We start from the raw sequence: 12882 nt of genomic DNA, 5'->3' as shown, positions 1-12882 counted from the left end.
AAGGTCTTGGGATGTTCTAAGACTTTTATTAAGTAGTAGAACCATGGCTAAATTTCACAGCTGAGATTTAAAATGTGCCATCCTCAGGACTAGCTTGCCTATTTCCATTTCTCTCACTCAAAGTCTTTTTTAATGTATTTTTCAGGGAAAAGTAAAAATTATATATATGTATGGGTTACAACATGATGTTTTGATATATGACTATATTGTGGGATAGCTAAATCAAGCCATTTAATATATGTATTACCTCATATATGTGTCATTTTTGTGTGGCAAAAACATTTAAAATTTACTCTTTTAGCAATTTTCATGTCACATATTGTTATTAACTATAGTCAACATGATGCCCAGTGGATCCCTTGAACTTATTCCTCCTGTCTCTTTCAACCAAGAGCTTACGACACTGGCTGGCAAGTGCCACTACTTGCCTTCAACTTTTTGCAACTTCCTATTCCATATTTCTAAGAATGTGTCTTGCCCTAGTATTCAAAGCCCATCTCCATGGAGCACCCAATGACTGTTGACCATTCATTTTGTGCCAAACACTTGCACATACTTTAAATAAGTTGTCCATTTTAATCCTTACAACTGACATGCAGAATGGTGCTGTTACCCTCTTTAACAGGTGAGAAAATTGAAGTGCAAAAACATTTGGTTGCCAAGGTCACCCAACTGGTAAAAGGCAGAGCCTCAGTCTGAGCACCACCTGGGAAATTTTTAGAGATGAGCTCCATCCTTTGCCAGGTATGGGAAGCATCCAACTCTGTATCCCGTGCCTCCCTTCTTTGTCCTGGAACTTCTAACAGAAGTGAGGAGGAAGAACCAGGACTGGGGCCCTGGGAGCTCAGAACCCAGAACCCAGCCACTGTGACTCCACCATGAGCTCACTCTAATGCAATGCTTCTTAGTTTTCCCCACCCCCTCCACCTTATGATAATCATTTCCCTGAGAACCCTGGAGTCGTATGTATATGTGATCTATATAGGGAGATATAGAGATAAGCACTGTCTACTGTAACCACCCAGTTTCCCCAAATGGGGCCTAATGATTTTCCCAATAGCAGAGCAGACAGAGAGTGGCAACGGCCATTTCTTGTATAAATAACAATAGGTAAAAAACGAAAGGCCCTTGCCTCGTCTTCCCACCAGTTCAAGCTGAATGTGACTCTGAGCCTAGGTTAAGTCAAAGTCATAACTTTGCTGAGTGTGGTAGGTTTCCAAGAGAGCCATTTGCCCCCTCAGCTGTTTTTCTTATGTTACCTGCATAAGCCGCCCATCCCACCACCTCCTCTCTGCCAACCAGAACATCCCAAAACACTGCCCTCATACCCTCACACCCAGCATGGTCGGAATGCTTGCTTGGGACCATCTAGATGCCAGGGATCTAAGTCAAAAGTCATGAGTGGGTTTGGAAATCCAAGGAAGCCAGTCCTCATAAAATGATGGGGAAGTGGGGCAAGGGGAGGGTGAAGGCACTGTCATCTCCAAATCCCGCCATGCCAGCCCTGGGGGTGAGTAAAACCTAAAATTTGAGGAAGGACAGGTGGATCCTATTGTGACTAGAGACTAATTAGGACACCCCAATCCTGGGCCACCTCATGGCCTCAGGCAGCGATGAGAGGTATATAATAGGTAGACAGGCTCAGAGCATCCCAAACCCCTCCGCACCTATCTGCTCCGGTCGCTGGTGAACCTCGGTAAGTCTCTAAAGGTAGTACCTCTCACAGCAGCCTCGCCTTACCTGCATCCCTAACCAACTATGGACTGGGCTGATTCTCTTGGTGGTGGTCAGAAAGGATGGCCTCTTTGGGGCACCTCTTTTTTCCATATCATTTGTGACAAACCTGTCTTGAGTCCAGCAAGTTATCCAGCAGAGAAGTGTGGGAGGCTGGGCTGAGCAGGGAGAAGGGGAGGGGGGTGTCTACCAGAGGGTCAGTATCTCAGGGATGCTGCTGGCATGGTGTGGGTGTTGCATCTTGTCAGGTGCTAAGAGGTAACCAGTAGGAGAGGAGAGATCAGCTCTGGACAGAGCAACTGGAAGGGCTGTTCTTTCAGAGAAAAGAGAATGCAGGGAAGAAAGAGAACAGACTCCCTCGGGATAGCAGAGGTGTGGAGGTCCATGGAGCAAAAGGCAGCAGGGACAAGATGATGTGGCACCACGGAAGGCTCTGTTCTGGGAATCAGGAGATCTCTTTTCCCACCATTTGTGCCAAGTGGTTGTGAAGCCATTCCTTCCCTCTGTGAGGTCTGCTTTCCCTAACTGTAATTGAGAGACGCAAGCTAGATGGTCCATTTCATCTGTCTCTAGAGTTTTTGCTTTATAAACTGCTTTAGTGAGTGGTTAAGATGCTCCTTTTACATTTCTTATGAATTTATTTAACAAATGACAACTCTTATATTGTGCTCATGATGTGCTAGTATTCTGTATGTGTGTATCGGTACATATAAACCTACACATGAGTTTATGTATGCATGCATAGATTTAAGTATGTGTTTTTATACACTCATTTAATTTTTGCACCAACTCTAAGAGAGGTAAGTATGGAAAACCTTAGTAAGTTGTTCAAAATCATATAGTTAATAAATGATTGAGCCAGAACTCCAATCCCAGGTAATTTATTCCAGATGCCACAGGTTTGGCTATAACAGGATGCAACGGTTTGCTCTTTCATTCTTACTCTTTCTTTTCTTCTCTCTCCCTTTTCTTCCCTTTTTTTAAGTTTTTCTTTCTTTTCTTCCCCTCCTATCATTTCTGTTTTCCCTCCCTCCCTCCCTTCCTCCTTTCCTATCTTGCCTTCCTTCCATGTTTCTTTGTTCATCTTGAAAAGAGTTGAAATAGCTGGTAAACACTCAAAGTTTACACATGCACACACACACACTGCTCTTAAATCTGTGAAGGGATCAGGGCAAAGTAAAAGTAGAGCAGGACATGAATGTGACAGGGGGTTCACCTGGGCTTAGGGTCTCTCTGCGGCTCAAGTGTTCCTCATTTCTGTGTCTTTTTGTTTCCAGTTGCAAGTCCAGCCCAGAATGTCTCAGCAGAAGCAGAAGCAGTGTGCTCCCCCGCAGCAATGCTGCCCCCCACCCCAGCAGTGCTGCCCCCCACAAAAGCAGTGCTGCCCCCCTCCTCAACAGTGCTGTCCCCCTCCCCAGCAGTGCTGCCCCCCACCCCAGCAGTGCTGCCCCCCACCTCAACAGTGCTGTCCCCCTCCCCAGCAGTGCTGCCCGCCTCCCCAGCAGACCAAGCAGCCTTGCCAGCCCCCACCCAAGTGCCAGGAGCCCTGTGCCCCCAAGTGCCCACCCCCTCAGCAGTGCCAGAAGTCCAAGCAGAAGTAAGCCCTGGGCATGTGATCAGAGGCAAGCCCCCAGGAAAAACAGAGCATGAAGTTCCTTCTGGGCCAGTATCTTACACTCCACAAGCCAAGCAAAGCCCTGCTCACCAATGCTTCTGTATGCAGCCACACTTCACACCTGGGGGAGAGGCAGCACCAGGCCGGCGGCTTCCTCGAGCTCTACTCTTCTTAATTAGCAGCTGCAGTTTCTATCTCAGACAAGGATCTGGTTCTAAACTATCTAATCATCTTTCCTGACATGCATCTGCATTGCCCTGCTGGAAACATGAGCGGCATGCCCAGACATCTTCTCCTACCACGCTTCTCCTCAGCTCCTGTTTTCAAACAATTAAAATAGAATTCCTCTGGCATGAGTGTCTTGGTCTGATGATTTTGTCTTTTTTTTTGTCATTTGAAAATGTAGCATTTCTGCAGATTTTTTTTTTTTTTTACAGAGTCTCGCTCGGTCGCCCAGGCTGGAGTGCAGTGGCACGATCTCAGCTCACTGCAAGCTTCGCCTCCCGGGTTCACACCATTCTCCTGCCTCAGACTCCCAAGTAGCTGGGATTACAGGAGCCCGCCACCATGCCCAGCTTTTTTTTTTTTTTTTGTATTTTTAGTAGAGACGGGGTTTCACAGTGTTAACCAGGATGGTCTCGATCTCCTGACCTCATGATCTGCCCACCTTGGCCTCCCAAAGTGCTGGGATTACAAGCGTGAGCCACCGCGCCTGGCTGCATTTCTGCAGATTTTTTATTCTGCTCCCAACCCAACGCCCAAGCAGAGCCAAGTATGGGATGCAGATGCAGGAGAAGGCACGGGGAGGAGCCTTCTGAGATGCCCAGATATTTACAAGTCTTCTACCAGAAGAAGAGGTGAGGACTTCTGCAACACAGATGTACACCACATTCACAGAAAATGAGGATGCAACAAAGAACCAGGGGGAGACAGTGCCCACCCAGAGAACATGTGCAAGGAAAATCCATTCTTCTAGGCCAAGACAGAGCAAGAGAGCCTGCCAAAAAGACCTACACAGTAGAGGAAAAGGATTGAGGCAGGTAAGTTCTAACTCGTAGGGCACACTCCAAGGGCTGAAGAGAGTTGAGATAAGGCCTTGAAAATTCTCCCAAAAGAAAAAGCCAAAGTTTCTTTAAGCTAACCAAATGTGTAAACAGGAGACAGTCTATGCAAACACTGCATACCCAACACACACGCCTGACAGTAAATATTTGATCAAAATATCAGCTCCCATTATTTCTGTTTGGGGATTCTCTTGAGCAATTTTCCCCCACTGCCATTCTGCTTTCAATTATCTAAATTCCTGGGGGATTGAAGTGACCAAATAATGCAGACCCACAGGGAATCCAAACTTCTGGTTTCTACTATTTCAAATAACCACTCCCAAGTTTCTCCACTAGACCCCTCTCTTAAAAAATAGTCCACAGATTGATATATTGGAATATCCTCCTATATCTGCCTCCCCTTTCATGCCTCTGGGCACCAGGGAAGTCACTGATAACCAGCAGAAGTACCCAAAGAAAGCCAGAGAAGACAATAATATAAACTAAAAATCTAGATTATCCCAACATATGTTACAGACCCTAGAGAATGCAAAGTTAAAAACCAAAACTTTTACCATTGCTTCCCAGACAGGTGAGATCTTCTTCCTCCATCATACCTCTTTCTACACTTTTCTCATCTATTCATCCATGCATCCATCCATTTATCTATCATGCACCATGCATCAATGCACCCCATATTAAGCACCCTCTCTTGTTTGCTCATAATGTGGTGGACACTGTGGAGATACAGACACACAGCACAGGGTTCTGGGTCTCACTCAAGATTATAAAGAACAATTAGACAAGGAAGCATCTACTGAAGGGATGATGAATGGTACAATACCTCACTTACGCCCTCAGAATGCAGAGGAGACAGACAGAGTGAGAAAAATAAGAGCTGTTGAGGGGAGGAAGGAGAACTTGGTCCTCTCTGTAGTCATAGCACCTACTACAGGGCTCCCAGGAACTTGCCTGTTCAGTGATGAATACCTGGAGAAGCTGCAGTTTCTAGTGGAAGGACAGTAGGATTTGGCTAGGACAGAGAGCATCCCAGAACTGGATACAGCAGGAGCCAGTGCTGTGGGATCCAGGTGTGCTCAGGAGGGCCAGCCCTCTGGTACATATCTAAGCCCCAGGACTGAGTGGTTGGAAAGCACAGCTGCTCACATCTGCTGTAAACCACAGAAATTTGGGGGATGGCTCCAGTTTTGTGACCTATTTCTCCTAACTCTTTTCCCAAGATGTTGCATTCAACAGAAACTCAAGTCTTAGATACAGAAAAGCAGTGAAAAGTTAAGTAAATCTTAACTGAACTCCCAAAACATGATGTAAAGATTTAAACATTTCCCCACATTCAGATATATCATTGAGCAGTCTCCAAATGTCTCTTTGCTCAAGTACCATATGATATCTTTCCCAGATTTTGCTCGTGCAGACTCTTACCCTACTTGATTCAGCAGCTTAACATGAGGTTCCATTTTCCTCTCTAGGCTTCATTTAATTTTCTCCTCTACTAATTATCATAATCTCCAGGTATGCACGTGTGCATGCATACACTCGTGTGTGCACACATGCTATGAGAGTGAGCCAGCCATAATCTAGAAATGCCCTCAGATGAGAAAAAGACTACAAGTATGTGATCTTGCTGATTCTTCTTTGAATCCTGTCACACTGGGTGTGGATTCCAGAGCCACCCTTCTTTTGCATGTGACCTGGAACGAGTCACATAACTTTTCTATGTCTCACTTTTCTCATCTGTATAGTGGGAAAACAACTGCCTCTTGGAGCTGATGGGGGTGGGGAGTGTTCAATGAGACAACGGAAATGAAGAAGAAAGCACAGCATGACCCTAGCAGGTGTTGGATAGATTTCAGCTATCGCTTTGATGACTGTTCTCCAGGTCCTGATCAAACAGCAAGCCTGCAGATGGCACCCTCCCCTTATCCCACCAACCTCAGGACATGGGCTCCAGATCTTCAGTGACACAAAGGTGTGAGGGAGCACAGCACATATTGAGGAAAGGGCCAAGGATCAGTTAAGTGGAGCAAAGGGTCTGAGCAGGTGTTCATGGGGAAACAAGATTTAGTCTAGGGTATAAGTACCCCATTTGGTGGTTGCCCTTCTCTTCCAGAATCTTCCCCTTCGTGACACCTGCCCACAATGAATCCTGTCCTCAAGGCAGTCCTGGGTGGCCCTGGCTCATGGTGATTTTTACCTGTTGCTTTGTAAAGTGAGCCATGTCTTTTTGAGGCAGGCTATGTTCCCTGGAGCCTTTTGAGATAAGCAGACATTGAACAATGAGATCACTTGGACTCGGGAAGGGGAACATCACACACTGGGGCCTATCATGGGGAGGGGGGAGGAGGGAGGGATTGCATTGGGGAGTTATACATGATATAAACGTTATGCACATGTACCCTAGAACTTAAAGTATAATAAAAAATAAAATAAAATAAAAAAGAGAGATAAGCAGACATTTACAAAGCTCCCACCAGGGTAAGATGTGGGGGACTTCTGCAGCACAGATGCACTCCACATTCAAAGAAAAATAAGGATGCAACACATAAGCAGGAGGAGATGATGCGCCACCAGGAGAACACATGAAAGGAAGGGCATGCTGAGGTTGACAAGCCAAGGAAGCACCTACAGGAGCAGGGACTTGACGGACAGGGAAGTTGCCCAGCATTTATGCCCATCAGCCCATTATAACCCATCTACACTCGCAGACCAGCATGTAACTTCTGAGTATCAGCCCTGTGCACACTCTTGCACATTCACATGTTTGCCCACACACACTCATAATCCCACAAATATACAGCTCATAAACCTTCACATGAGGGCTCACTACACACCGACACACACTCACATCCTGTCGATCACACTCAAATATGATTACACCCACTGACACACACTCACAGACACCCAGATGCACACACATACTCACCCTGTCATTCCCACTGTTGAGCATGGCCCGAGAGCATCAAGTCCAACTCTACTCCCATGACCTAGTGACTTGTCCTCTCCCCTTTCTCCAGGTCTCTGCCATATTCCAGCAAGGATGTCTCACCATCTGGCTTGAGTGAAATTTCCACAGAACAGAGGTCTCAGGATGAAGGGTGTGATGCTGAGGGCTTGGAAGGGAGTGTGCCTTCATCAGAGAAGTGCTTGTATACATATTCTCTTTATTCTGCTCCAAAAAAAGAAATTCCATGGAAGATGGCATGGTAGGGTGCAGGAAAGAGAGCACCTATGTATCTTGGAGTGTGACAGACCTGGGCTCAAATCTCCTCTTCCTTACTTTTGTATTAATCTTGGCCAACTTAACCTTTCTAAGCTATAATAACTTCGAATAACTCGAACTTCAAGTCCTAAATTTGAAGCTCAGAGTTTCTGACAGCAGTGGTGTTCTATCCTTCCCTCATACCCTCCTCCACAAGCCCCAAGCAAAGGGAGATCCACTACTAGGTGCACATCCTGCCATGTATGCCCAGGGCATGGGGAGCAGTGGGACCCCAGCTGGTAATGGATTTCTGCAATGAAGCTTCAGCATTCATCAGGTGGTCATCCTTTGAAGGAAGCCCTGCCTGTGGGTGCGGCCAGCTTCAGTGTGCTCCACCATCTCCTGCAGGTTTGTACATGTGCCCTGGCAATCTGGCATTCCTGGGGGAATCACAGACGCCTGGCACTGAAGACGCCCTGGGCGTGGCTTATACCCCAGCTATGCTGAAACTCCTCCCAGTCACTTTGGGGCTACCAGTTCGGCATGCCATGTTTACATATGCTGTGGTTGTCTGGGGGTCTTGTTCATATGCAGAGAACAGTCACTGTTTTACCCCAGACTCCTGACCCTTGGTATTTCATCCTCTGTCTTCTGGAATTTTTATGTCAGCTCTCAGGAATTAGACTATGCAGCTTCCATCTCACTCTTAAATAAAATAAAAAGGGGACCGTTTTCTCTGTCCTGGGCTCTCCAGGCAGCCCTTTGGCTCAAGTCTCCTCTGCTCCAAGGGCTGATGATGTGTGTGACATGAATGTTCATCTTCGGTGGACTTAGGAGACATTGGAGCTCTGAATGAGGAGCCCTGGACAGAGTGTATGAGAGCTGAGTATTGTCTTAGCTATTCCACTGTTCTCCTGCGGGACCCTGGACTAGTCATTCCCTTTTCCCAGTGTCCTCATCTGTACATGGCAATGTTGGACTTCCTGAACTATTTCTAAGCTTCCTTCAGTTCTGACTGTATGAGGTGACTCACGCGAATCTTTGTGCTTTATCTCTTCACCTAATGAGTCATCATCATGGAAAACCCTAAAAGAGGTAAGTTTGGGGTTGAGGCCACCCAGGTTCTTCTGCATAGAGGCGCAGAGAAAGCTTAGCTAAAACATGCATCTGTGCTTGAAGAGTGCCCGGGCTTAGGACTAACTTTCCTCCCTCCAGGGAACCAACACAACCACAGTCTGGGGCCAGGTGTGTGTGTGTGTGTGTTTGTGTATGTGTGTGCATGTAAGCAGCAATTTACTACTTACTATAAGCAAGGCACTATACTGGGATCTTAATACTTATCTTCTATAATGTACATTACTACCATATAAGTAAAAAACTTAATTTTGCAAATGAGGAAAGCAGGAACCAAGGAGGTTATAAACTTTGCCAGCTGAAAGAGCTGAGAGTCAAATATAGATCATTCTTGGCACAGAAAGACAAATACCACATGATTTACTTATATATGGGAACTAGAAAGTCAAACTCATGGAAGCAGAAAGTAGAAGAGTGGTTACCAGAGGCTGGGCATTGGGGAAGGACTGGGGAGATATTGGTCAAAGCGATATAAAATTTCAGCTTGATAGGAGGAATAAGTTCAAGAGATCTATCCTACAAGTGATGACTACAGTTAACAATGTATTATATACTTGAAAATCACTAAGAGTAGATTTTGTGTCCTCCTCACACACAAAAAAATGATATGTGAAGGTACACGTTAATTAGCTCAATTTAGCCATTCCACAATTTATACATATTTCAAAACATTCTGTTGTACACAATAAAGATACACCACATTTATTTGTCAATTAAAAATAAATTAAATAAAATTCCTTTAAAAATTTAAAAAGAAGAAAAAAGTCAACATTAGAGAAACTGGAAGAAAGATATACAAAACCGCTTTGTACTATTTTGCAATTTTTCTGTAAACCTAAAATTACTTCAAAATAAAAAATATGTTAAGAATAACAAACAAATATAGATCTGTCTTTCACACAGACCCATCCTTTTGACTATGGTTCCCATGGCTAAACTGAATATTTTCCAGGGCAGGCAGGACTGAGGTTTATCTCATCTAGATTTCATTGCAGTAGTTGAAAGAGAACTCTGGGTATGTCTAATGCAATGCCTAGATGCAGGTTATGGCCTCTTTGGAAGCTGGCCAGAAGCACTTTATCTTGCTCCTCATAGCCTGGAGGAAATAAAATATAAATGGTGAAACAAGTGTGCATGCTAGGGTTTCTCTGATGGCAAAGGGTGAGAGGTCAGTGATTTTTATGAGTGATAGGAAGCAATAAGCCACATTCCATTTGTCTTCATTGAATGTCCCTGTTCCATTCTTCGTATGAGACTAGATTTGGGTGGTGGCCTTTGCCTTGGTACCCTGAGAGCAAAGTGTGTGTGTTTGCATACGTGTGTGTGTGTGCATGCATGTATGCATGCCTGTACATGTGTTCATCTGCGTGTACACATGCATATGTGCGTGCTATTGTCTTTGTGAATAATCAGGAAAGTGTCACCAGCGACTATAATCTTAGTAGTTTCCCATTGGTCTTCCATCGTGCCCTGTTATCACTGGGGCCCCCGTGAGGAGAGTTGTTAAATTAGAATCTTGGGGGTTTTTTGTTTGTTTTTTAAGATGCTCATTTTGATTCTCCTTAGTATAGACTGGGAGCAGTCGATAGAATAGCGCTGGCTTTGCCATCCTCGGGGCAGGTGACCCGTGGTTGTAGGGCAAGTAGCAGAGAACAGTGAGTAAAGTAGGAGAGACCAAATAAAACAGCAGGCACCAGCATCAGAGGCGTATGAACTAGAGCAACTCCATCTTGAATAGGAGCTGGGTAAAATGAGGCTGAAACCTACTGGGCTACATTCCCAGACAGTTAAGGCATTCTAAGTCACAGGATGAGCTAGGAGGTGAGCACAAGATACAGGTCATTAAGACCTTGCTGATAAAACACCTTGCAGTAAACAAGCCAGCTAAAACCCACCAAAACCGAGATGGCCATGACAGTGACCTCCGGTCGTCCTCACTGCTGCACTCCCACCAGTGCCATGACAGTTATAAACGCATGGTAATGTTAAGAAGTACCCAACATGGTCTAAAAGGAGGAAGTATGAATAATCCACCCCTTGTTTAGCATTATAATCAAAAAATAACCATAAAAATTGGCAACCAGGAGCCCTCAGCGTTGCTCTGTCTATGGAGTAGCCATTCTTTTATTCCTCTACTTTCTTGGTAAACTTGCTTTCACTTTACTCTATGGACTCACCCTGAATTCTTTCCTGCACAGGATCCAATAACCCTTTCTTGGGGTCTGGACCGGGGTCCCTTTCCTGTAACACCAGCACTTAGTGAAAAGGTGTACCAAGGCCAGGTAGAGTCTCATGACTCACCTGCAGATGCCGATAGAAGATCACCTGCAGCTCACACGGGCTGATAACAAGCTCCTTCTATTTCCAGATTGGGCCAAGAGGAGTCTTTTCAAGAAGACAACTAGGGTCTGAGTGGTAATTAGAGAAGTCTCTGTGAGAACTCTCCACTACCTTAAATAATTTAAAGATAATCCTCTGAGGTTGGCAATGGAAATCACCCCTGAGACAGGTTTTATGGGCCTTCAGCACAATTCATGCTTCTCAGGAATCACCTTCCACTTGGAGATTTCTTGCTAACGGTGGTTTCTTTTTTTTGATAAGGCCTTGCTTCAGAGCTAAAACGAAGCCAGAGTAGCCTTCAAACAAAAAACATACCAAAGGCTCAGTCACAACCAAAGGTCAATGGACATAGAGGGGACATGTGGCCAGATTATCTGGTCAATAAGCATGGTTTACTCATTTTCAGCACAGGCTTCATTGCCAGGGTGTCTTCCTGGCAGCCCCTGTCCTGCCTTCAAGAGGCCAAAGCCACCATATCCTCACAACCCAGGAGCACACTCAAGTATCTCCTGGCCTTCCAAAGCTAGAACAGCACTTCATACTTCTCCCTGCTCCTTCAACAACAGTGGTTAGTGATGGTGGTGGTTCTTAAAGGGAAAAGACGGCAGAGGTCTTTTCTCAGGTATCACCTTGTCCAGAAGCCCAGAGGAGATTTAAGTGTCCTATAGACTTCCCTGGGTGATGTCTAGTGGTAAGCTGCACTTAGCTGGCCAGGAATTATCACACTCTGTCAATCACTTAGTCACTTGTCTCACCACCTGTTTGTTCCCCAAACACAGGGAGTGGCACTTAGAGGTCCTTACAGGTGTACTGATGGAGAACCTGTATGTTCAAACTACCGCCGGGTTCAGAGGAAGTGGCCTCACCCTAGCTTGGGGGTGGCCGCTTTCCCCAACACAACCTCTGGCCAAGGCCTGCTTTCAGTACACACCATTTGTCTGTACAGCAACCCCCTCCTTCTGCACTCTACCATGTCTGCAGCTCATTCACTCTCTGATGCATGGCATCGTGTGGCCTGTGCCTCCTGAGCGCTGCCTGTCCACAAGCCCTGTGCAGTCAACAGGCATGGAGAGCTTCCTGAGAGAAACTGTGACTCAGTCTAAGTTCTTTGAGCCAAACTGACTCAGGCTTGATTGATCAGCTACAAAACTCGGGGCAAGTTACCGTCTCCAGGCTTCAGTTTTCTTAGTTATTAAACAGAGGTGGTGCTTCTCTTCCTACAGAGACCGGGGCTACAATGTAGAGAGCCTTGCATTTTATGTAGCAGTTGTTTAGTAAATGGAAGCCATTGCAGGGAAAGCTCCTGCTCTCCACCCAGGTTGACTTTCCTGAACTCCACCAAACCCTTCCTCATTCCCCACCCCTTGCAATAACTGAATCCAACCCGTCTACATCGAGTCCCAACGACACCTGTACCTGGCAAAGGGACCAAGGCACTGGTTCCAATGGGGAGGTTACTGGTGCCTCCTCTGAGAGGAGTGTAGTCCAGCTTGAAAGACTGTGGGAATAGGAGGAGTATCAGCTGAGGGCTCTATGGCCCTAGGTTTCTCTGCCTGTACAGTGAGGTACAGAGATCACTAAGGTCTCAGCTGGGTCCCAGGGTCCCAGGTCCTCTGGGTCAGCCAACAGCCTTCTGCGGCAAGTACTCCGCTGAAATTAGAAGCAGGTGCACCGACTTAGCCTGCCCAGAAGGTGGCGCTCTGCGCCTGGAGGGCTGACTTATGGTTTGGAGCAAGGTTTCCTGCGGTCAGAGTGAAAGAGATGGTTTATTTAACTTCTCAACCACAGACAAAAAG

At 45.9% G+C, this 12882-nt stretch overlaps 1 long non-coding RNA gene across 1 annotated transcript; it reads left to right on the top strand.

The window, feature by feature from the left end:
- Positions 1-1619: 1619 nt before the first annotated feature.
- LOC117074625 lies at positions 1620-3700 on the top strand. Its single transcript, XR_004433646.1, has 2 exons — positions 1620-1696; positions 3012-3700. It is a non-coding gene; the product is annotated as an uncharacterized LOC117074625 (long non-coding RNA).
- The last annotated feature ends 9182 nt before the right edge of the window (positions 3701-12882 follow it).

Source organism: Trachypithecus francoisi, unplaced genomic scaffold (genome assembly GCF_009764315.1).
Source record: "Trachypithecus francoisi isolate TF-2019V2 unplaced genomic scaffold, Tfra_2.0 Lachesis_group5, whole genome shotgun sequence".
Classification (NCBI taxonomy): Eukaryota; Metazoa; Chordata; class Mammalia; order Primates; family Cercopithecidae; genus Trachypithecus; species Trachypithecus francoisi.
The sequence above is the reverse complement of the archived record's forward strand: the minus strand, read 5'-3'. Positions and strand labels throughout refer to the sequence as shown.